The 26,084-nt window shown below is 37.5% G+C and overlaps 1 protein-coding gene and 1 long non-coding RNA gene across 2 annotated transcripts in view; one reads left to right on the top strand and one right to left on the bottom strand.

Annotated features, from left to right (window-relative positions):
* SMC2 (structural maintenance of chromosomes 2) overlaps positions 1 to 26,084 on the bottom strand; it is a 187,259-nt gene that overhangs the window by 91,316 nt on the left and 69,859 nt on the right. The window lies entirely within an intron of this gene.
* The window catches only part of LOC143659170 (uncharacterized), a 37,881-nt gene continuing 37,004 nt past the window's right edge, over positions 25,208 to 26,084 (top strand). The window contains exon 1 of the long non-coding RNA XR_013163465.1: positions 25,208 to 25,421. This is a non-coding gene — a long non-coding RNA (uncharacterized LOC143659170). The remainder of the gene's footprint in view (positions 25,422 to 26,084) is intronic.

Raw genomic sequence — 26,084 nt, 5'->3', positions numbered from 1 at the left:
AAACCATAATATAGGGGTTGATGACATTCATGATGTGACATAGGGATATGCATTTTGAAACTTGAATTTTTTAAAGGTCATGATATTATCTCTACTGTTGGTTTAGCATCAACTACCCTTTATTTAGATATCATTGGCAATTAAATGGATTGATGGCAGCAGTATATACAAAAACACAAATCAGAATGACTTAGGTTATGCTTCTAAAATGAATGGGAAGCAAATGAGTAGTCATTCGGTGATTATGCCTGCCCTTTGAATGTTTCCCATGAGATGAATTGTGGTCTGTTTAAGTGACATTAGATCTGAACCCTGCATATATGCATATACTTTCCCAGTTTAAACTTGACAAAATGTATTAATAACTTGATCCATTCTTTCATATGCTTTATGAAAATACAATCACTGGGAACTTAATACATATGATTTTTCAGCAAAATAAACCCTCTTTCAGAGTTAATGTAGAAAGAACACCCTTAAAAGTGAAAAGAAATCATGTCACTGTTTAATCATGGTATTTAAGCCTGTCTGTGTACCTGCCTGTCTTTCTCCCTTTCTCCTTCCTTCCCTCCCTTCCTCCCTAACCTCCCTCCTTCCCTTTCCTTCCTTTATGATCCCACTCTAACAACAATTTGGAGGATAACCTGAAGGAGTTAAAACCAGAGTCAGAAAAATCAATATGAGGGACTATCTCCATGATCCAGCCAAGAAATTCTATATCCCTTACCTAAAATAGTCAATGGAAATGGCTATTAACCAGGAGAGATAAAAGATAAGTTTTTTCTTATCAATATCAAGGTAGTGCTGTCCAGAAAATAGTTGAGTAGGTGTTGAAACTCAGGTAAATTATAAGCACTAGAACTATATATTTGTAATAGTCAGTTTGTAAGTATTAAAGTCATAGAATGAAATCAGCATCTTATGGAAAATGTCTCTAAATTATTCTAAATTTAGGTAAATTATAAGCACTAGAACTATATATTTGTAATAGTCAGTTTGTAAGTATTAAAGTCATAGAATAAAATCAGCAACTTATGGGAAATGTCTCTAAATTATTCTAAATTTATTCTTCATATATTCACTCCTCTTTGTCATTTATTTTATATCTTCAGGTGTTTAACATTTAATCCATTTCCCATGTATCCAACTGCTACTGTATATCTTTCTATTTGGAAGCCCTTTGTTGTTGGAATGTTGTCTTCAAGATAAAACATAACTGAAATCCAACTGCTTAAAATCTTTCCATGGTCATTACTGTCATTCAGGATAAACTTTAAAGTCCTTAGCTTGACATACCGGACCCTTAACTGTCTTGCCCCTAATTACATTTTTAGCTCTTTCCCCTATATTTTTTCCTATATGTATCTTAATAGTTTCTTATTGCTTTTGTGACAAATTACCACAAACCTAGCACAGATTTATTCTCTTACATTTATGGTGGTCATTTAGTCCAAAATGGATAGACAGGGATGCATTCTTTCTGAGGCCATAGGGAAGAATATATTTCTGTGTCTTTTCCAGCTTCTAGAGGGTGCCTGCATTCCTTTAATTGTGAACTTTTTCTCCATCTTTGAAGACAGCAACGTAGCTTCTGCAAATTCTCTCCTTTTTGGCCTCTGCTTCCATAGTCTCCTTCTCTCACTCTCCCATTTTTCATTTTGTAAAGACCCTTGTGATTATGATGAGTCCATCTACATAATCTAGGATAATCTCCCCATGCCGATATCCTTAACATAATTACATCTGCAAAGACCCTTGTGCTATATAAAGTACCATATTCATGGATTCTGGGCATTAGGCTGTGCACATCTTTGGAGGGGAGAAGGGGCATTATTATGCTTACCACAAATACTCTTTACAATAGCTATTAGAAACCATACTGTTCCCTTTTTCTGTAATACCATTCCTGTCTTTCCTGGTTCAAGTCCCAATGTTCTTAAGAAACAAAACTCAACTTCAGGTTTCAATTCCAACAAACAACAAAAAGAACAAGATGTAGAAACCTGTAATGAAACTAAATGATGTCATCTGAACATAGAAAGTCGGTGGTAGAATAGTACCTGATTTAGCAGAATGAAAAATCCAAATCGAAGGGTTTAGTGAAAGAGACACTATGAGAAGCAAGCTATCTTTTTTTTTCCCTCCACAGCATCCTGGAGAGGCCTCAAGAATTAGAAGCACCAGATACTACAAAAGATCTGGGAAATACAAAGCAGATGAGGAAATCAAAATGAGTGGATGGTTTGAAGTGTATATGAAGAGCAGTTATTGCTCTAGGCTGTCCACCCAACTCTGGTGTTTCAAGTTTCTAACTTTCTCCATCTTTGCAGGAGACAAGAAATACTGTTTCCTGAGAAATGGGCTCTGGGCTTAGATTAGGGGCCTAATGGTAGGGTCATATTCTAAGGAGAGTTTAAAGCAAGCACAATTAGCTGAATTACCTTGCACAGTTTTTGAGTAGATGCTGCAGCTAATATGGGCTTAAACAGAATTGATCACCTTGTGCAAACCTAATCCATCCTCTTTTCTTTATCTTCACCCGGGGTCCCAGGCAACAACTGTCCCCACTATGTTTTTCTTTCTCATCTGTCTTGGGTTTGCAACAGTTTTCTTTGTAGAATAGTTTTAAAAATATAAGCAAAGTAAAATTGGTATGCAAAACCATTCTTAGTAAAGATACCCTTTCACTGAATCTGTGTACCAAAAGAGTAGTGTTGCATTGTAGTTATAGTTAAACATGGAAAACTAAGAGCATCACACTGTTTACTAGGGAAAACACTCAAGGCATGTTTTCTCATGTTCTTTCTTCAAAGAACATTTCATGTAGAAGTGGATAAATATAGAATATTTCTGGCTCAAGTGGAGGCAGAATCACAATTGGAGGGAGGAACAGAGCCACACAATAATTATAAGCGGTGTCTATTTTTAGCACTAGTTATGATGAAAATGAAAAGGCATTAAAGTTTGCTGTGTGAAATAAGCAAACTTTAATGGTCAGACAATAATGGTCAGACAATAAGATACTTGGAGGAAGTCATCAAAAGGTGGCAACTTTTCATGTGCTTGCTGCTTTAACATCCAAAGGCAAAGAGCCCCTTAAAAAGCTTGCTTTATCTGAAGTCAGAAGCTATGGTTCTCCTCCCACATCCTGTGGTCCATGAGGGGGCTCTGCAGCACCTGGTTTAAATCATGTCTATTCAGTGCTTACTCTTTCCTTCCAAACAACTCTATAAAACCTGGAATTTTTTGATGTTGATACTTACCGTTGGGATTTTGAAATTTTAAGCTGATGCTGTCATATTGTTTCATGGTGATGTGTGCCCTACTGGCAAATCTCACTAATCAGATAGAGGCAAAATTATTGACAAATCGAAGTTATTGAATATTACAAAAAAAAAAAACCACACACACACACTGATTTTACTATCAAGAAAACTAGAAGATAGAATATGAATTTTAAGAGAATTCTTTAGGTAAGTAGATTCAATGCATAAATAAAAAGGATTGTAATTATTGTACCTCAAGTACTTAAGGTTGTCTGGAAGTAATTTCTTCTTTGAATTAGTTGTAAAGTTTTAAACTTTATGTTCACAAAGGCTTTGCTCCATTAGTTTGCTTAACAAACCATTTCTTCATCATTACCTCAAAGGTATACTCCAGTACAATTAAGAAAATTTCCAAATTACTGTAATGTATTCTGGCGGTCAGGTTTATGTGTCACTTTGGCCAGGTGGTGGTGCCCGGCTGTTGGGCAAGTGCTGGCCTGTCTGTTGCTTTGAGGACATTTCATGGACTTAAATCGTGACCACGTTGGCTGCATCCACAGCACTCAGCTAAGGGTTACTGTGTGATGAGTGATACTTGATCTAATCACTGGAAGGTTTTTAAGGAGGATTCAGAAGAGACAATCACTCTTCCTGCTTCAGCCAGCCAGCCTCTCCTGAGAGCTGGTTGAGGACCTTTATTGGAGCTGCCAGCTTATGGCCTGCCCTACAGACCTTGGTCTCTTACATCCCCACAGTTGCGTGAAACACTTTTATTAATTTTATATCTACAGATATCTCCTGCTGATTCTGTTTCTCTAGAGAACCCTAGCTAATCTATATAGGGGGAATTTCACTTTATTAATGTGAAGCAGGTGCAATATTAAAGTATCAGAAATAGACATCGGCTCTCACATGAACCTTTATTATGTCTATCTGATCATCTAAGAATTAACATAAGTGCCAGTATTATGTAGAAGATAATCTTGCTTAAAAGGCTGCCTGTGACCCAATGCCAAAGGACAGTGTCCATTTCTAAAGATCCTGCAATCCACATCTCTCACTGTGACAATATATGCATGGTCGGAGGAGGTCTGTAATAATTTAGGGCAGAAGAGTGAGTCCTGGGGAAAGCAAGTTTCTGAGTTTAGTAATGATGTGAAGGGCACTATTGAGTAAGTGGGAGCTGCCAAGCAGAATCAGGTTCTGAGACAGATGCTGCCAGTTTTAAGAAGTAAATGCAAAACTATAAGAGAAATAACTTTTCAGCACAGAAGCCTAGAGGCCCTTGAGGATAGATGATGCCAGAAAAATGTGAGATTATTGTGCCTGCCAGAGTATATTAATATTATAAATATAGATGATTTCCTGAGGAAAAAGATCCTTGAAAATATACCAAATGCATGATGCTGAATATCAGGTTAAACAGCAAAGACACACCAGGCCAACGAAGCATCAATTCCTTGCCCTTCTTCCTTCCTCAGGGTGCTGAAACATGCCCAAATTGTCTCAGATTCAAATGGTCCCTAAAATGAATTCATCAATGTTTTTTTTTACCCTCATATTCCCTTCTTTTGCAGATTTCCCATCTTCTTTATTAAATGTATGGTTAGCTCCCCAGTAACTAAAAAACTGGATGGTCAAACTCACTCTTTCATTGAAAAAATATTTATTAAACAACTTTGAAGGGCCAACACTGTTCTAGGAACTTAGAACGTATCAGGCAAGCATTCCCGCCTTCCTGGAACATACATTCAAGTCGAGGGTGGTGGCATAGATGGTAAAAACTAAATATAACATTAAATAAATTGTATAGAGTGCTAGAAGTTGCTCTGGGAAGTAAATAGATCAAGTAAAGTTGGTCAGGAATGAGGTGAGAACTGATGGATGGATGGGTTTTGATTTTGAATTGGGTGGTCTGAGTAGGCTGAAATGGATCGAACTGCACCTCCTACCTCTCTTCTTCACCTCCTACCATACCTGGCTGAGTTAAATTTTACCCATTCCTTCAGTGCCTGGTTCAAATGCCATCTCCTCTGCGATGCCTGCCCTGAGTCCTCAATATTACTGTGTTAGGATTCTCTAGAGAAATAGAGCAAACAGGAGAGATCTATAAATACAAGATTTATAAAGGGGTCTCACGCAACCATGGGAATGGAAGAGTCCAAAATCTGTAGGGCAGTCTATGAAGCTGGTGGCTCTTCCACAGGAGAGGCTTGCCAGCTGAAGAAGCAGTGAAAGGCTCTCTATCTTCCTTAAAAGACTTAGACTGATTGGATTATCTTGGTGTGGGAGACACGCCTTAGTTGATTGCAGATGTAACCAGCCACAGATGTAATCAACTGACTGATGACTTAATACACCAGCCTTCCAGTTCATCAACCACCAGGGAATAATTGCAGCAATGGTCAGGCCAATTGTTGCCTGACCAGACAACTGGGCATAATCATTTGACCAAATTGACACCAGAACCTAACCATCACAATTACTTAAATATTTTCTCCTTTTGGGATTGTGTGCCTTTGTTGGCTTTCTTCAGTGCCAGTTCTTGGAGTATAAGGCTGTCCTGAAGCCCTGGGTCTTGAACAACCCTCAGGAATGTCATTCAAGCAGTGAGAGATGGGAGTAGATACATAAATACCCAAGCTACCATATCCTTTGGAAGGATAGCTTTAAAATGTATCCCATGTAATTCCTCAGAGGTCCCTAGTAGGATTCAGCACCAGTTACCCTAGTAGTTTCTGTTCATTAATGAATCATTTGTTGGTGCTTTGCCCTTTCCTACCTACCTCTTTGGACTCTCTTCCTATGTTTCTTGCAATCATTTTGTAAATAACCTATTCACACCCAAATGCTTCAAGGGAATCTAAATTCAGCCATAATAGCATTTCATTTCTGAATTACTTATGGTCTTACTGGAATTTGATTTAAGTCGTATTATTTATGAACATTTGCCTTTTCTACTAACTCATGAGTTCCTTAAGATATACCCTAAAACTCTCTATTTATAAACATAGTGCTTTACCCTAAATCCAAAAAATTAAGTGACCCTGTTTCAATTAACCAATTATCTGGGTTCAAATTTTGACTGTATCATTTATTTATAATGAATTCCTGAGTACAATTCTGAGCCTCAGATTTCTAAACTGGAGATAAAAATACATACCTTGTGGGAATATTCTGAGAATAAAATAAGAAAATATACACAAGGGTTTTCTATGGTGCCTAGTTTATGTTAGCACTCAATTAATATAAGTCCCTTCCCTGCCTCTCTTTACCTTTCTCTCTCCTGTGACATTTAGTTTCTTAAAATAAAGCAACTAGAACAGGAATTAAGAATTTAAAGTCTGATTGAAATGTTAACACGTTCGAGCAGAAGTGTTTGATTTGAATAAGAAATATAACCATAAAATGATGCACATTTCTGTCTTTTCCCCATATTCTCTTTAATTCAATAAAGAGTGAGGGTTTGAATTTGGCATCATATGTGGCCAGTTTCCATGTATCTCTCCAAAGTGTCTGATATATATTGTAGAAATAACTGCCAATAAAATAATCATTTTGACAAACTAGTTAATCTAGGGTACATGTGCGCAAAAGGAGCATTTTATTATTTGTAGCACGGTTTTACCAGAAAAACAAACAGGTACTGATCATTAGATACTCATTTATTTTCCTATCCTTTATTTTTTAAGTGATATAACAGGAATATAACTGTTCTAAGTGTCATGCCTTCCTAATTATACTATATATTATATTACTTTACTGACTAATAACAAGAAAAGAAATATTTTCAGAGTTTCAATTTAGGAATATTTATTACATATGAAAACTCTGTGTCAGGTGCTTAGAGTACACAGAGAAGGGTAAGTTTAGGGGGAAGATTTAGCACTGTATATAATACTATAGGATGGAGGTCAAAGTAGCATCATAAGAGAACTACACACTCATTTTGAGATGTATTCAAAAGAGAGAAAGATGAGATCTGTTCTAGGAATCAGGAAACCTTCTGACGAGGTAACATCTGAGATTGGCGAGTCCTACAGCTTTCATCAGCAAAAATGAATAGAGAGTATTTCTAAAATGAGGGGCAACTATTATGGTTTGAAACCACATGTACCCCAGAAATTCATGTTCTTAAAGTTGATCTGTTCCTGTGGGTGTAGACCTATTGTGGGTAGGATCTTTTGATTAAGTTATTTCAGTTGTGACATGCCCCAGGTAGGGCTATCTGCCTAAACCAATTACTGACAAAAAGAATGTGATATTCATGATTGGATAAGACAATTTATAATTTAACATGTCAAGGAGGAGTGGATAACAGAAAACAATGTTGTTTTTCTTTCAGGAAGAAGGGGAGGTGTGGTTTTTGGGTTGGCAGCCAAAATGCCTATGAAAGTTTGGATGGCTGTATATCCCTGTTTGATGGACAGACATGGTTCACACCTATTGTTCCAAAGTGATTATTAATAGTGCCCCTTTCACTCTTGAGAATGTCCCAGTTTGGACAATAAGTTTCATGGTCATGGCAGCTATATAAAGTAATGATAGTAATCTTAGGATTTGAGTATGAGAGCTATGATTTAGGGTGATTAATTAGTTAATAATGTAATAAAAACATCAAGAGGAAAGACCAGGAGGCTGGGTAGAAGATGAGTAAAACAGTTCAAGCAAGAAATATTGAATCAGTATAGTGGCAGTGGGAATGAGGAAAAAAAAAACACAAAGAGGCAAAGAGATCTTACAGAAATAACTCAAAATTCGGAATCAGTTGATGTAATAGATAGCAATAAAAGAGAAAAATAAATGATGAAATGAGACTTTGGATATTTAAATTTGCATGACTGAGAAAATTATGTTGCACTAATGGAAAGAGAAAAGTCAGAAAGCCACCATTCAGTGGGTACAATGATGAGTTCAGTTTTGTTATGCTGAGTTTAATTCTGTTGGGACAACTAGGTAGAATTGTCAAGCAGGTATCTTGGGGGTTTTCCACAGATTTTGTGATAATTTAATTACCTTTATATTCTTCTTAGTAGGATGTCATGGAACTTATAGCCCAGTAGATCTAAACAAGCAAACAAAACATTTTTCATTCACCATTTATTTAGCAATAATTATTAACTGCCAGGCACAGTTTTAAGAACTGGGGAATCTGTAGTAAATAAAACAGAACAAGTCTCTTGCCCTCCTGGGCTTATATTCTAATGGAAAGAATCACAGTAAACAGATATATTATTATGGCAGATTTGGAAAAGGCTATTAAAGAAAGATTAAAGAAAGGATATTAAGAAAGTTATCTGGGTGATATCTGGGTGATCAGTGAAGTATTTTCTGATAAGATGATATTTGAGCAAAGAACTGAAGGGAAAAACCCTGTAGATATCCAGTCAAAGAGATTTCCAGTCTGAAGCATTGGTGTAAAGGTTGTAACTGGCAGATACTTGGAACCTATAGTAACAGGAATGAGGCCAGTGTGTTTGGAGCCCAAGAGATGAAGACAGTGGCACATAAAGAGGTCAGATAAATAGCCAGAGATAGGTTGGGTATGGCCTTATGAGTGCTGGTGACAACTTTGGATTTTCCATCTAATGGGGCAGAAAGCCATAAGGATGCCTAATATTGATGGGTGAAGAGTAGAGAGTTGGAGGGGAAAGGTGGAATAGGAATACTAGTTAGAAGGCTATTGAAAAAATTCCAGCAAGAAATTATAGTGCTTTGAAGTAGGGAAGTAGCAGTGAAGATAGGAAGAAGTGCTCAGATTCAGATATATAGCCTTTGATTTTGTTTTCGGAGGGATATAGATATATTTTAAATAATAGTCAAAAGATTTGCCAAGGGACTGGCTATGTGATATAAAAGCAAGAGAGGAGTCAAGAAATACTCCAAGAACTTGGTCAAAGATATGGAGAAAATGTTTGGAGAAGCATATTTGGGGAAAGAGGTTGTCATGGTCATGTCCATGTGTCAATTGACCAGATGGTGGTGCCTGGTTGTCTGGTCAGGCAAGCCCTGGCCTATCTGTTGCTATGAGAACATTTCATGGACTTAAATCATGACTATGTTGGCTGCATCCACAGCTGATTGCATTCACAATCAGCTAAGGGGAGTGTCTTCCACAATGAGTGATGCTTAATCTAATCACTGGAAGGCTTTTAAGGAGGATTCAGAAGAGACCTTCTCTCTTCCTGCTTCAGCCAGCCAGCCTTTCCTGAGAGTTTGTTGAGGACCTTCTTTAGAGCTGCCAGCTTGTGGCCTACTCTACAAACCCTGAACTTACATCCCCACAGTTACGTGAAACACTTTTATAAATTTTATATTTACAGTAGTAGATATCTCCTACTGATTCTGTTTCTCTAGAGAATCCTAGCTAATACAGCTTGGTACTGGGAGTGGTTCTTAAGAAACAGAATTTTAGAAATGGGATTTTAATGATTGGTTTTCTACTCTGACTGGACTCAAAGACACTAAAGAATCTGTTTCCCACCACCAGAAAGACACTACCAAACCATTCAGTGAGCTGGCAAAAGAGATAGGGAAAATATCACCATTGAATTTTTCTAATGCTTCATTAATATGAAGCCAGCCTCTCGGGGAAATTGCTTTTGACACCTTTACAGAGTTTTGTGGAAATAGGAGATATAGAGATGTTGTCTGGTTGTTGTTAGATATGCTGTATACATTGATGAGGGAAAAGGATGAGCTGAAGGTTTCAAATGAGAAGCTTTTGCACCATATGACAGCTGTAAAGGTTTCTATGAATGCCCTGAAGGAAAATCTTACTTCCTGTAGCCACAGACTTGAGATCTCTGAAAATCAGACTGAGAGTCACATTGTTAGAGTAGCAACTTTACAACGTAAACTGAAATCTCAATCTTGCATGGTGTATGCCATAAAAATGAGAACATTGTTTAAAAAGGAGTGGGACACTGAAAAATGGGATGGCGACATATGGATTGATAATAATGGTGGTGGAGAGGTTGAAACCCTAGATCATACTGAGTCTTTTGAGATAACACTGGAATAGTCTATCCTGAGTGCATAATGACCTCACCTCCAGCCTGCCCTGAGGAGTTGGCTACCCAATCTCCACCTGAGTGGATTAAATCTAGAGTGATTAATCTTGTTTCACCAGATGAAACTGCAAATGAATGCCCTGAAGTAATTGGTCTGGAAGATACTTCTAATTCCTTTCATGACCTACCCCCACCACTCCTCATTTCTCCCAGACCTATAACTAGACTAAAGTCCCAATAGGTCCAAAAGGTAAGGTACAAAAGTGTCACCCATGAGGAGGTACATTACACTCCAAAAGAACTACATGAGTTTTCCAGTTTATATAGACAGAAATCAGGGGAATATGTGTGGCAATGGATTTTAAGGGTGTGGGATAATAGTGGGAGGAATATAAAGCTGGATCAGGCTGAATTTATTGATATGGGCCCACTAAACAGAGATTTTGCATTCAGTGTTATAGCTTGAGGGGTTAGAAAAGGCATTAACAGTTTGTTTGGATGGTTGTTTGAAAGATGGATCAAAACGTGGCTGACACTATCTGAGGTTGAAATGCCATAATATTATCTGAGGTTGAAATGCCATAACCGCCCTGGTATAATGTAGATGAGGGGATCCAGAGGCTTAGAGAGATTGGAATGTTAGAGTGGATTTATCATGCAAAGCCTGCTCTTGTAAGAATTCGAGAATTCGAGAGTTTTGCCACGCAAAGGAAGACTCCAAGAGACGTTCTCTCATGCAACACGCAAGGGGTTTATTTACCACACATGCGTGGGGCTCACTGAACATGCAGGAACAGAGAGCCCCGAGCCTGGATTTTGGGAAGCTTTTTGAGGGCCAGGATAAGGGGGTGGGGTTTGAGGGTTGAACATGAGTTACAGGTTCTGCTTTATGCAGGAAGTAGATAACGAACATTTTGCAAGAAGTAGATAACAAACATTTTGCAAGAAGCAGATAACAAACATTTTTCGCGCATGAGTCATGGGAGCTGCTTTATGCAAGAAGCAGCTGTCTCGTGCAAAACTCCCTTACTCAACCTTTTCAGTTGCATTCTTAGATAAACTTTCTCTGGCAGTTACAACCTTGCATAACCAAGGCAGCAGAAAACCTTGCATAACAAAGGCAGCAGATAACCGCCCCTGGGAAGTCCCGGGCTGTTTTTCTTAGCCTGATGGGGCCCATAACTCTTTTCTTTACAATTCTTCTTTACATAAGAAAAGTTAGCTACTGTTAAGTTTTATAAAATCCTTCTTTACACTCTTACACTCCAGGAATGTCTGAAGGATGCACCTTTAACCAGAACTGCGGGAAATAAATTTATGAGATTGGCTCCATCATCCCTGAAGAGTTTTGTAGTCGCCCTTCTTTGTAGATCAGATATTACTATGGGAACTGCTGTCACTGAGCTGGAATCCTTAAACACAATGGGGATGATTGGATCCCCAAATTTTCAGAAGCCAGGTGGCAGCACTTAATTGCCAAAGACAAGGTGGATGTTGCTATCATAATGGACAACAGATTGAAAGCAGGACTGAAAATCATCTGACTTGCAGAAACTTGTGGCATTGGCTAGTAGGTCATGGGAAACCTAGAAGTACAACAGATGAGCAGTCTACTAAAATCTTGTTTGACCTATATAAGCAGAAGAATTCTAGGTCAAGTGAAAAGAATAATTTGAATTACAAAAACAGAGTCACGGCCCCTTAATCAATTTCCAGACTTGAGACAGTTTACAGACCCAGAGACCCTTGAATGAGGGGGAGGCCAGGTCCCTTTAGGATCTGCGTTTGGGGGAGGACCCTGTTACATTGTCACAAATTTATACTGTTAATCTTCTCCCAAGAAGATTATTACCTTAAACCATATTAATCTCTAAACAAAAACAATAACAGGCACATTTTTTTCATCACCTAACAATACTCAACTGTCCCATGTACAACCAGAAATGCATTAAATCTCTCCAGAATAAGGTGAAAGTCTTTGGATAATATCCACTCTTAAACTTGGTATCTTACAATTTAAATACTATAACATGAACAAAACAGCGTTACAGTCCTCATTTTTTAAACTGATCATGTGGTCATAGTTCATATTTATCACTACGTTCTTTCGCTTCCCATGCTATATTCCCTTTACCCTCAGCAAGCACTTCAGCTGGCCATGGTTCTCTGCCGGGTAGGGCAACCCAAACATTCATTCCTGAAATTTCAGAGCCATCGGTAGTCCTGCCTGGATTGGGTTGTTGCAGTTTTCCATTGATTTTAATCACAGGGTATGGTGGTACGAAGAGACGCCCTAGGGGATCTCTTATATTCCAGGAAAACTCTTCTTTACCTCCATTATGTAGTTGCAGTCCTACTTCCCTTTGATAGTCGGGTCAATCACCCCAACCACTAAAGTACTCCCCTTCTTGGCTTGTTGATCCAGGCACAAGAGTAGCCCAGAGGGACCAGGTGGCAATCTTAGATTCCAATTCAATGGAATCACTGTTGTTTCTCCTGCTGGAAGCACTCCCCCTTCTGGAACTAAAGCTAATAGACCAGCAGAGATCAAGGTCACAGCAACAGGAAGCAAAAATTTTCCTAGTGGATCACTAGGGGCAATAGTGAGACGTGCTACTCCCATTTCCACGCCCTGGTTCCTGGACCCTGGATCCTGGCTATGGGAGAAACAGCACCATACAGTGGGTGATGAGCCAGCGCATACACAGCCTCCTGGAGAACCTCACCCCAGCCCTGCAAGGTATTGCCACTTAATTGGCACCATAATTGAGTTTTCAAAAGGCCATTCCACCATTCTATCAATCCAGCTGCCTCTGGATGATGAGAAACATAGTAAGACCAGAGAATTCCATGAGCATGTGTCCATTCCCACACCTTGCGTTGGTGTGTTACATTTGTTACAATTGATGAAAACATATTTTTGTAATTAAACTGTCAACTATAGTTCATGGTCTAACTTAGGGTTCACTATTTGTGTTGAACAGTACCATGGGTTATAAAATTTTTTTTATTCTAGTACCATATATACAACTAAACATTTACCCTTTTGAGCACATTAGGTTATATATTTTAGTGCTGTTAATTATGTTCACAATGCTGTACTACCATCACCACCATTCATTAGAAAAACATTTTTAAAACTTTTTTATTGTATAGTATAACATATGTACAAAGCGAAGAAATAAAAAAAGCACTCTTCAACAAGTAGTTACAGGACAGATCCCAGAGTTTGTCATGGGCTACCGTATGATCTTCTCAGGTTTTTCCATCTAGCTGCTCCAGAATATAGGAGGCTAGAAGGCTTAAATATCTTTTATCATCACAATCTACTTTTTTCCTTCTTTTTTGTTTTGTGAAAAATAACATATATACAAAAAAGCAATAAATTTCAAAGCACAGCACCACAATTAGTTGCAGAACATATTTCAGAGTTTGACATGGGTTACAATTCCATAATTTTAGGTTTTCACTTATAAATGCTCTCAGATACTGGAGACTAAAAGAGATACCAATTTAATGATTCAGCATTCATATTTATTTGTTAAATTCTATCTTCAGTGTATAACTCCACCATCACCTTTGATCTTTCCATCTCTCTCTTTAGGGGTGTTTGGGCTATGGCCATTCTAAATTTTTCATATTGGAAGGGTCTGTCACTAATATGGGGTAGGGAGATGGAACTATCTGATGTTCTGGAGAGGTTGGTCCCTCTAGGTTTCAGGACTTACCTAAACCAGGGACCCATCTGGAGGTTGTAGGTTTTTGGAAAGTTACTGTAGTGCATGGAACACTTGTGGAATCTTATAAATTGCCCTAGGTGTTCTTTAGATTTGGCTGGAATGGTTCTGGTTGGGGGTTGGCAAGTTATGATAGTTAGCAAGGTCTTACTGAAGTTTGCGTAAGATCTACCTCCAGAGTAGCCTCTCAACTCTATTTGAACTCTCTCTGTCACTGATACTTTATTCGTTACACTTCTTTTTCCGCTTTTGGTCAAGATGGAATTGTTGATCCCATGGTGCCAGGGCCAGATTCATCCCTGGGAGTCATCTCCCAGGGAGTCATTTCCCCCCTTGATGTCATGTCCCACATAAGGGGGAGGGCAATGATTTCACTTGCAGAGCTGGGCTTACAGAGAGTGAGGCCACATCTAAGCAGCAAAAGAGGCCCTCCAGAAGTAACTCTTAGGCATTTCTATAGGTAGTCTAAGCTTCTCCGCTACCTACATAAGCTTCATAAGAGTAAGCCTCAGGATCTAGGGCATGGCCTATTAATTTGGGTATTCCTAAAGCTTAGCAAAACATTTTGTTCTTTCCAAATAAAAACTCTGTACATTTTACACCTTAACTCCCTATTCCCTATCCCTTCCCCAACCCCTGGTAACCTATATTCCAGATTCTGACTTTATTAGTTTGCTTATTCTAATTATTTCATATCAGTGAGAAATTTTTACTTATTATAAATAAAATGGAACTGCATGGAAGGGTTCTAAACACAGAAGCCTCATGATCTTATTTGGCTTTTTAAAATATTACTAGCTGATGTATAAAGAATGCACTAGGGAGAGGAATCAAGCAGGAATGTATATTGTCCCAGCAAAAGAGTTATTTCAGTCATCCAGGTGAGAGATGATGGTGGCTTGGTACAGGATGCAGAAAGGAAGAAGGAAAGGATGCATTTTTTTTTTTTTTTTTATTAATTAAAAAAAGAATTAACAAAACAATTAGAAATCATTTCAATGTACATGTACAATCAGTAATTCTTAATAACATCACATAGTTGCATATTCATCATTTCTTAGTACATTTGCATCGATTTAGAAAAAGAAATAAAAAGACAACAGAATAAGAATTAAAACAATAATAGAAAGAAAAAAAAACAAAAACAACAAAAACAAAAAACCTATACCTCACATGCAGCTTCATTCAGTGTTTTAACATAATTGCATTACAATTGGGTAGTATTGTGCTGTCCATTTCTGAGTTTTTATAGAAAGGATGCATTTTTGAAGTTAGATGACAGAATTTACTGATATAGTGAATTTAAAGGATGAAAAGAAGAAGACATTGAGAATGATGTCCAGATTTGTGGCTTGAATGCCTGGGTGGATGGTGATGCCATTTATTGAAATGGGAAAGATAAAGAAAAGAATACATCTTAAACAGAAAAACATGAGTTTAGTTTTTAATATGTTAAATGAATTTGGCATGACTGTTGGAGATGAGAAGGTTTGGGATATAGATATATATTGGGGAGCCATTGGCATATATGTGATATTTACAGTCATGGGAATGGATAAGATCACTCAGGAAAATAATGAAGAGAGAAAGGAAGGTGGTAGAGTGAAGGAGGATTAAGGAGACTGAGAAAGAGTATGCAAAGAGAGAAGAAAACTTCAGGATAAAGAGCTACTCAGATGCTAAGAAAAGAGATTATGTCATGAAGGGGTGGTCCAATGTTGAAGGAGCAGTGAGAGCAGAAAACATGTTAATCACTGGGGACTTTAAGAAGAATAGCTTTAGGAGAGTGGTGGGTGAGGTAATACACAAGAGTGAATTGAAGAATGAACAGCTGGGAGAAGAACAGACCATTTGAGTTGACAAATCTTGGAAGAGGTTTAGCTATGAAAGGGAGCAGAGAAAAGAGGAGGTAAGGAAAATATTTTTTGCTGGGTGATGGTGGACAGTGTTTCATGCTAGTTGGAATAATTCAGTAAAGAGAGAGAGAGATTGATGATGTAGAAGAGAGGGACAATCACCAAGAAGCAAAGCCTTAAAAAAGATGATCGACAAAGGGATATTGTGTGCATGTGAAGGAATGGCTTTCACTAGGTGTGGAGAGAGAGACATTTTGCCATTGCATTTGGAGGGTAAAAGGAGAAGAGTGCAGTGTTAGGTTTGTTGATTAGGTGATAGGAAGACAAGATATTGATTCCCATACTATGTCTTCTGTTTCATCTATCAACTATGAGACAAGGTGACCATAAGAAAGTGGTTGGAGGCTGTGCTGGTTTGAAAATATTATGAACCCCAGAGAAGCCATGTTTTAATCCTGATTCAATCTTGTGGAGGCAGCCATTTCTTTTCATCCTAACTCAATACCATAGGCCAGAAACTTTTTTGGGGTCGAGGTACATGGTCCAGGAATCAAACCTGGGTCTCCTGCATGACAGGTGAGCATTGCTAAACTGCCTGTGCACCCAGGGCAGAAATTTTTGATTAGATTATCCCCACAGAGATGTGACTGTACCCATCCCAGGTAGGTCTTGATTAATGAACTGGACTCCTCTAAAAGAGTAAACATTTTGGAGAAAGTCAGAAATGACAGAGCTGGCAGAAACTTCAGAGCAGATCTGACATAGATGTCAACACTTGGAGAACAGAGACACAGATTTTTGGAGATGCTTGGAGCCCAGCAGATGTTACCATGAGATGTTAAGCAAGACAGAACCTGGAGAGAGCCAAGGGAGGTCAAGAGATGAAAGCCAGCCTTGGAAAGCAAAGTGAGGGACTCCCACAGGAACAGAGGCTGAAAGCAGCAAAGCCCAGGAGCAACGGACCAGCAGATGCCAGCCATGTGACTTCCCAGCTGACAGAGGTGTTCAGAACCATTGGTCATTCTTGAATTAAGGTGTCTTTCCCTGGATTCCTTAGTTTGGACATTTTCACGGCCTTAGAACTGTAAAGTTGTAGCATTAAATTCTGAACCCACTACTTACTAGCTCTATAACCTTTAGGGAAGCAACTCTTGTGAATCTCACTCTCCCCCACAAAATTTGTTCCTTCTGGTGTTGCTATGAGCTTCAAATGAGAAAATGTTTACATACATTGTGAAAAAAAACTGGGATTTTGCCCATTACATTTAAAATATTGAATAACTCATAGCCATTGATACTGTGACATTTTTAGACCTCTTTGAGGTGAAGAGCTATGCTTTTCCCACCTTTTTATCACTGATGACAAGTCTGAGGCCAATGTAAAGTAGTAAATCAAGAACAAATTAATACAAGTTATAGAATTTCTCTACGTCTTTGCTTTCATCTCCCAAAGACACTGACCTGTGTGAAACTGAGGTTATGCATCAGCAGTTTTTCTAATTGCCTATTGACATCATAGAAAAACTCTATCAGCAGCACAGTTAATTACAAGACAAACATTTATGTTTTAAATTGTTTATCATATCCATTTAGTTGAAATGATTCTTTTTTATTTATCACTTGTCTAAGTGACAGTAAACATACCATCCTCATTCTAAACTAATTTAGAAAGGTAATTTTCCAATTAATAAGTATACACCAATGACAATTATGTTCTTATGATAAAATGATTATAATGGCTGCCAACAATTTTGGAAAGAAAACAAGGACATTTTTTAGAGGCAAGACCTAATGAGAAGTTTGATGGGGGCTAAACTAGAAAAATTGACAAGCACATTCCCCCCACAAGAGCAATTTGATGATGAAATTGAGATATAACCAGAATGAAAATCTTGAGGTCTATAGTGAAAACCCTAAGGGTAAAATTAATTTCAATTCAAAGTCACACAAAAGAAAATTGCTTGTGCCAGATGGGATAGGAAAGGCATTGTGAATAAAAATGAGCATCTCTTTTTTGCTTACAAATATTTGAATTAAGATGATCCCAGCATGTCTGGTTAATGGAATAACAGTATTGATGGTTGTACAACTTTTAAAGATTTTTTCATTCTTTTTAAATGGGCTCTGTCAACGCAAAAAGTACTTAAAGCAATTCATTAAGCCTTGCACTTGCTATCCCAGTGATATGAGCACATTTTATTCTCTTGGTGTTATCATGGCCTGCAAGACAGGAAGAATACAGTGAATAGAATCAGAGGCCCATTATGCAGCTCCTCTTCAGGCTCTACCACTGAGCAGAAGGAGGGTCACAAACTCTCTCAGGGACAGTTTCTTTATCAGACAATCGAGGATAGGACAGCAACCCACCCATCAACTAAATTCCTTAAGGATTAAATGGATAACTAAGGTGAATGGTCTTTGCATGCAAACTTTGATTTGGTGACGTATTTTTCTGAAAATTATCTCTGATTTGGCCCTATGTCTTATCTCAACTGTTGGTTCTCCGTTGCATCTTTCTTTTTCTTGTAATCTCATGCATTTTATGTATAACATTTCAAATCTAATCAATGAGAATGCATCTAATGGTGATCTGGCTCTGCTCTAAGAAGCTGTAATAGTGGTTTAGCACTTATAATGTGCCACTACTTATCTTCCTACTCACATGTCTTCTCCATTTGGCTGAAACTTAAACCCTTGAATATTAATAGTAATATTACAATCATTGCTAATATTAAGAGCTAACATTTATTGTTTTTTATATGTCAGGTACTATACTAAGCACTTTAAATGGTCCATCAGATTTAATAAGAGATGGAAAATGCATCATATATTTAAGTGGAGCCACACCATGCATCTATATATAATGTGAATTGACATTTCCTGCTCAGTAGCTTACACACTTCAAAAAAGAGAGATAGAAATAGAAATTTATATAGTGCAAACATTTGTGCTACTATTTCAATGAGATTATGCCCCAGAGTGAGAGACAGAAGGGAAGTGAATTTCCTCTTTCCAAAGCTGGTCATTTCCCATAAATTTTCATTGTGTAAACATCTAGCCATGGAAATTTGATTACAGTGTCTAAAGTAGATATTTTTGGTATAATATGGACATGAATGCAAGCCACATTCTTTATCCAGTTCTAAACTAAAGAAACAGTTTCAATGTTAGAAGAAAAATTGCTTGTATTTGCCCTCTCAAGACAGGGTGTATCAGTTTCCAATGTGGAACCTGCCAAGAAGTTTTCAAGGTTTGTTTGATTCTTTGTAGCTTTTGCCATACATGTTATCAGTAAAGTGAGAAATACAGGCATCAGCTGAAAGTGAAAAGGGGAAAGAGGCTGTTTGAGCAGAAAAGGGAATGTGTGAAATCAGTTGTATGGAAGAGTGGAAGAGTAATGATTTGGAAAATGTAGGTTTGTCCAGCAATGGGGACAACCTACATGGCATTTAAGATTATGAATTTAAAGTGTGACAAATCAGCATGATTGTACTTTTCCTCCCAATATAGTTGTTTAGGCACAGGGGAAGAAGCAGATAGGGGGTTGCATTTAATAAGGGTAGCTGTTATACCATGTAAGTTCTTTGGAGGGAAAGAGGGTAAAAAGAGATAAAGGTATATGCAAGGGGGTTATTTTAATACTGCTCATGGAATCTAAGCTGGGTAAGAATGAACTGAAAGACTGGGGAAATAAACAATGAAAGATGGTAAAGTCAACTATTGAGGATCCCAATATGGTCAAATAATTTTGGATTGGGAGTACAAGAAGGAATTTGCTGAAAAGTCAAGAAGCGTTTGTGCTAGAGGGGGACCCTAGACATTAAATCATTGGTGCCCATGCTATAATTGATATGACAAGCTTTAGGGTGTGTCCATGGGAATGATGGTTAGTTGGAGTAGATAAGAAATGGCTACCATTATATCTATGACTTTATTGCACTAGCCCTTCCATCCAGAGATAAGCTTTGGTGAGCTATCAAAAACTTTGTCACTAACTGTCCATTTGAAATCTGGAACAAAGATTTCAAATTAATAACTGAACTGAAAACAAGCACTCTTTGTACAGGCCAGCCCTGTCCATCAGTGTCTAGTGCCTCTTGTACTAGACACTAGTTTTTATACTTCACTAGTATAGAAAACACATTACAACCAGAATCTGCAGGCCTGATTCTTTTTATCCTTGGCCAATACCAAATTCGGTCAATATGCACAGATATGACCATAACATTCCATACAATTTGATAAGAAGCTGTTATCTCAAATATTCTCCTATCCCACTGGTTTAGCTATCCAAGCTCTTCCATGAGATCACTCTGTACATTTCCAAGACTCAAAGGTAAAAATATAGCCTAGAGAGAGCTTCCAGGACCTAATTCAAATATTCTCATCTGTGCGTTGTCCACTCTGTTTGGTAGAGTAGCTATATTAATATTGGACAAAATAGACTTTAAGTCAAAAGCTATTGAAAGAGACACAGAAGGACACTATATATTAATAAAAGGGGCAATCCAACAAGAAGAAATAACAATCATAAATATTTATGCATCTAATCAGGGTGCATCAAAATACATGAGGCAAACACTGGCAAAACTGAAAGGAAAAATAGACACCTCTGCAATAATAGTTGGAGATGTCAATGCATTACTCTTATCAATGGACAGAACATCTAGGCAGAAGATCAATAAAGAAAAAGAGAACTTGAATAATATGATAAATGAGTGAGCCCTAAAAGACATTTATACAACATTACACCTCAGAATAGCAAGATATACATTTTTCTCAAGTACACATGGATCGTTCTCCAGGATAGAGCACATGTTGGGTGACAAAATAAGTCTCAATAAATTTGAAAAGACTGAATTTATACAAAGCCTCTTCTCTGACCATAATGGGATGAAACTGGAAATCAATAACAGGAGGAGAACTGCAACGTCTTCATATATATGAAAGTTAACTGACACACTCTTAATCAGTGGGTAAAGAAAAAATTGTCAGAGAACTCAGTAAATATCTTGATGTGAACACAACATAAAAAATTTGGGGGTTACAGTAAAGGCAGTGCTGAGAGGGAAATTTATAGCCCTAAATGCCTAGATTAAAAAAGAAGAGCTAAAATCAAAGACCTAACAGTACACCTGGAGAAACTGGAAAGAGAACAGAAAACTAATTGCAAAGTAAGCAGAAGGAAAGAAATAACAAAGATTAGAGCAGAAATAAATGAAATTGAGGATAACAAAATCGACAAAGCCAAATCAGAAATTAGAAAGGGAATATTACTACTAACCCCACAGAAATAAAAAGGATCATAAGAGGATAAGTAATGACAGTTGTATGCACAAAATTAGGCAAACTAGATGAAATGGAAAAATTCCTAGATAAAAAAAGACAATCTACAGTAACTCTAGAAGAAATAAAAGACCTCCCTACAGACCAATTATAGGTAAAGAGATTGAATCAGCCATCAAACTCTCAACAAAAAAAAGGCCAGGACCAGATGGCTTCACCAGTGAATTCTGCCAAGCATTCCAAGAATTCTACCAATTCTTTCAAGTATAGAATTTATGAACTCTACTCAAACTCTTCCTAAGAATTGAGGAGAAGGGAACACAATCTAACTCATTCTGTGAGGCAAACATTACTCTAATACCAAAGCCAAATAAAGATACCACAAGAAAGGAAAATTACAAGCTAATTTCTTTCATGAATATAGATGAAAAATCCTCAACAAAATATTTTCAAATTGAATCCAACAGCATATTAAAAGAATTATATACCATGACCAAGTGGGTTTTATCCCACCCAGGTGTATGAGGGTGGTTCAAAATAAGAAAATCGATTAATGTATTACACCATGTTAACAAAATGAAGGGAGAAACCACATGATCATGTTGAATGAGACTGAAAAAGCCTTTGACAAAATACAGCATTGTTTCTTGATAAAAATACTTAGAAAGTCAAGAATAGAAGGAAATTTCCTCAACACGATAAATGGCATATATGAAAAATTCACAGCTAATATCATACTCAATGGTGAAAGACTAAAATCTTTCCCTCAAAGACCTGGAAAAAGGCAGGATGCCCATTGTCACTACCGTTACTCAATATTGTACTGGAAATTAGACAAGAAAAAGAAATAAAAGCATCCAAATTGTAAAGGATGAAATAAAATTTTCACTATTTCCTGATTATACAGTCCTATATCTAGAAAGTTCAAAAAAATTGACAGCAAAGCTGCTAGAGCTAATAAATGAATTCAATGGCAGTGTAGAAGATTAACATGCAAAAATCAGTAGAGTGTCTATGCACTTGTAATGAGCAATATGAGGAGGAAATCAAGAAAAATTCCATTCAAAATAGCCACTAAAAGAATCAAATATGTAGGAATAAATTTAACTAAGGATGTAGAGGACTTGCATGCAGAAAACTACAAAACATTACTATTAGAGATCAATGAAAATCTAAATAAACAGAAGGAAATTCTGTGTTCATGGATTGGAAAATGAAATATCATTAAGATGTCAATTCTACCCCAAATGATTTGCAGTTTCAATGCAATTGCAATCAAAATTCCAACAGCCTATTTTCCAGAAATGGGAAGGCCAATTATCATTTTTTGGGGGAAGAGTAAGAGGCTCCAAATAACCAAAAACATTGTAAAATTTTGTAAAATATTGTGGAGTAGTTGAAGGACTCTCATTGCCTGTCTTTAAACTTTTTACAAAGTTACAGTGGTCAAAACAGTATGGCACTGGCACAGGGATAGATATATTGATCAATGGAATCAAATTGAAAATTCAGAATAGAACCTCATGTCTATGGCCAATTTATTTTTATTATTATTATTATTATTATTATTATTATTATTATTATTTTTGCATGGTCCAGCACCAGGAAATGAACCTGGGTCTCCAGCATGGCAGGTGAAAACTCTGCCTGTTGAGCCAGTGTGGCCTGCCCTATTATGTTTTTATTGACAAAACATAATGACATACAAACACGAACATTCTTGCCAGATGATTATTCCATTCTTGGTATATAATCAGTGACTCACAATATAATCACATAGTTGTATATTCATCACCATGATCATTTCTTAACACATTTGCATCACTCCAGAAAAATAAATAAAAAGAAAAAGAAAAAACTCACACATACCATATCCCTTACCCCTACCTCTCAGTGACCACAAGTATTTCCATCTACCCAATATATTTTAACCTCTGTTCCCCCTATTTTTTTCTACACCCCTTACCACTCCCTTTCATTGATCACTAGTATTTCAATCTACTCAATTTATCTTAACATTTTCCCCGTTATTTATTTATTTTTAATCCATATGTTTTACTCATATGTCCATACCATAGATAAAAGGAGCATCAGAACACAAGGTTTTCACAATCACACAGTCATGTTATGAAAGCTATATCTTTATACATTCATCTTCAACAAACATGGCTACTGGAACACACCTCTACAGTTTCAGGCACTTCCCTGTAGCCTCTCTAACACACCTTAAACTAAAAAAGGGATATCTATAATGTGTAAGAATAACCTCCAGGATAACCTCTTGACTCTGTTTGAAATCTCTCAGCCACTGACAACTTATTTTGTCTCATTTCTCTCTTCCCCCTTTCAGTCAAGAAGATTTTCTCAATTCCTTGATGCTGAGTTTCAGCTTATTCTAGGAGTTCTGTTCCATGTTGCCAGGGAGGTTTACACCCCTGGGAGTCATGTCCCAGGTAGAGAGGGGGAGGGCAGTGAATTTGCTTGCCATGTTGGCTGAGAGAGAGATAGGCCACATCTGAGCAATGAAAGAGGTTCTCTGGGGGTGACTCTTAGGCCTAATTTTAAGTAGGTTTAGCTTATCCTTTGCAGGGTTAAGTTTCATATGAACAAACCCCAAGATTGAGATCTCAGCCTATTGATTTAGTTGTCCCCACTGCTTACAAGAACATCAGGAATTCTCCAAATGGGAAAGTTGAATTTTCCCCCTTTCTTGCTATACCCCCAAGGGGACTTTGCAAATACTTCTTTATTCACTGTTCCAATCACTCTGGGACTTATTGGGGCATCACACTCATCTGGACAAGCCTACAAAATCTCATGCACTATTCAAGGTTACATGTACTTATGGTGCTTAATTAACCTGTCCATATAAGTTATATTAGGAAATGCACTCGTCAAAATATAAATTTTGTACCAAATAAACATTTTTTTTGCTTTAGTCTCTGTTCTAGTTTACTAACTGCCAGAATGCAATATACCAGAAATGAATGGCTTTTAAAAGGGGGAATTTAATGAGTTGCTAGTTTACAGTTCTAAGGCTGAGAAAATGTCCCAATTACAACAAGTCTATAGAAATGTCCAATCAAAGGCATCCAGGGAAAGATACCTTGGTTCAAGAAGGATGATGAAGTTCAGTGTTTCTCTTTCAAATGAGAAGGCACATGGTGAACATAGTCACAGTTTCTCTCTTGGCTGGAAGGGCACATGCTGAGCAAGGCATCATCTTCTAGCTTTCTCTCCTAGCTTCCTGTTTCATGAAGCTCCCCAGGAGGTGTTTTCCTTCTTCATCTCCAAAGGTCGCTGGCTTGTGGGCTCTCTACTTCTCATGGCTATGTCATTCTTTTCTGCTCTCTCATTCTCCAGAACGTTTCCTCTTTTATAGGACTCCAGTAAACTAATCAAGATCCACCTGAATGGGTGGAGACACGCCTCAACCTAATCCAGTTTAACAACCCCTCTTGATTAAATCACATCTTCAGGGAGATGATCTAATTACAGCTTCAAACACACAATACTGAATAGGGATTAGAAGAAATGGCTGCCTTTACAAAATGGGATTAGGGTTAAAACATGGCTTTTCTAGGGTACATACAACTTTTCAAACCAGCACAGTCTCACACAGAAGTTGAAGTTTTAAAATATGAATGACCATCTGTTTTCAACTCCCTGCAATATTGACATTCCTTTGTTCTTCGTGCAAAAACACTTTTTAATTTGTACAATTAGTCACTATCATTGTATACTCTAGTTATTCCTAGACTATACCATCTCAGTTCTTATTGTCTATCTTTCCTTCTGTTTTCAAATGTGCTTTCCATTTCTGAATTTTTACAATCAGTCCTGTTGCACAATCTGCATCCCATTAGTGCCAATTACCCAATATCTACCTGTCATGCTCAGGGACATGTGTCAACTTGGCAAAGTTGTGGTACCTGTTTATGGGCAAGTGCTGGCCTGTCTGTTGCGATGAGGACATTTCATAGAATTAGATCATAATCATGTCAGCTGAATCCACAGCTGATTCCATTTGTAATCAGCCAAAGGGGAGTGTCTTCTACAATGAGTGATGCTTAATCTAATCACAGGAAGCCTTTTAAGGAGGACTCAGAGGAGACAGGTTCCATTCCTGCTTCGGCTGGTGAGTCTCTCCTGTGGAGTTCATCCAGACCATCCATCGGAGTCATTGGCTTCACAGCCTGCCCTGTGGATTTTGGACTCTGCGTTCCTGCAGTCACATGAGACACTTTTATAAATTTTATATTTGTAAGTGTTCCCTGTTGATTCTGTTTCTCTAGAGAACCCTAACTAATACACTACCCTATTTCTATCTCTTGATGACTTCTGTTCTTAACTGAAATTCTCCACATTCATTCATTAATGTTGGTTCATATCAGTGAGACCATATAGTATTTGTCCTTTGTTTCTGGTTAATCTCATTCCGCATAATGTCCTCAAGGTCTATCCACATTGTTAAATGCTTCATGACTTTATTTTGTCTTATAGCTGTGTAATATTCCATTGTATGTATATACCATAGCTTTTTTAGACACTCATCTGTGATGGACATTTGGGCTGTTTTCATCTCTTGGCAATTGTAAATAATACTGCTATAAATATTGGTGTGCAAATGTCCATTTGTATCCTTACGTTCATGTCCTCTGAATACTTTTAGCAATGGTAAAGGTTATATGGCAATTCTATACTTAGCTTCCTGAGGAACTGCCAAACTACCTTCCACAGCGGTTGTACCATTTTACATTCCCACCAACAGTGGATAAGTGTTCCTCTTTCTCCACATTCTCCCCAGAACTTGTTTTCTGTTTTATTGATAATGGCCATTCTAGTGGATGTGAGATGATATCTCATTGTGGTTTTGATTTTCATTTCCCTAATAGCCAGGGAAGTTGAGTATCATTTCATGTGCCT

This window comes from Tamandua tetradactyla, chromosome 2 (assembly GCF_023851605.1).
Source record: "Tamandua tetradactyla isolate mTamTet1 chromosome 2, mTamTet1.pri, whole genome shotgun sequence".
Classification (NCBI taxonomy): domain Eukaryota; kingdom Metazoa; phylum Chordata; class Mammalia; order Pilosa; family Myrmecophagidae; genus Tamandua; species Tamandua tetradactyla.
This window is presented reverse-complemented; position numbering and strand designations above follow the sequence as displayed.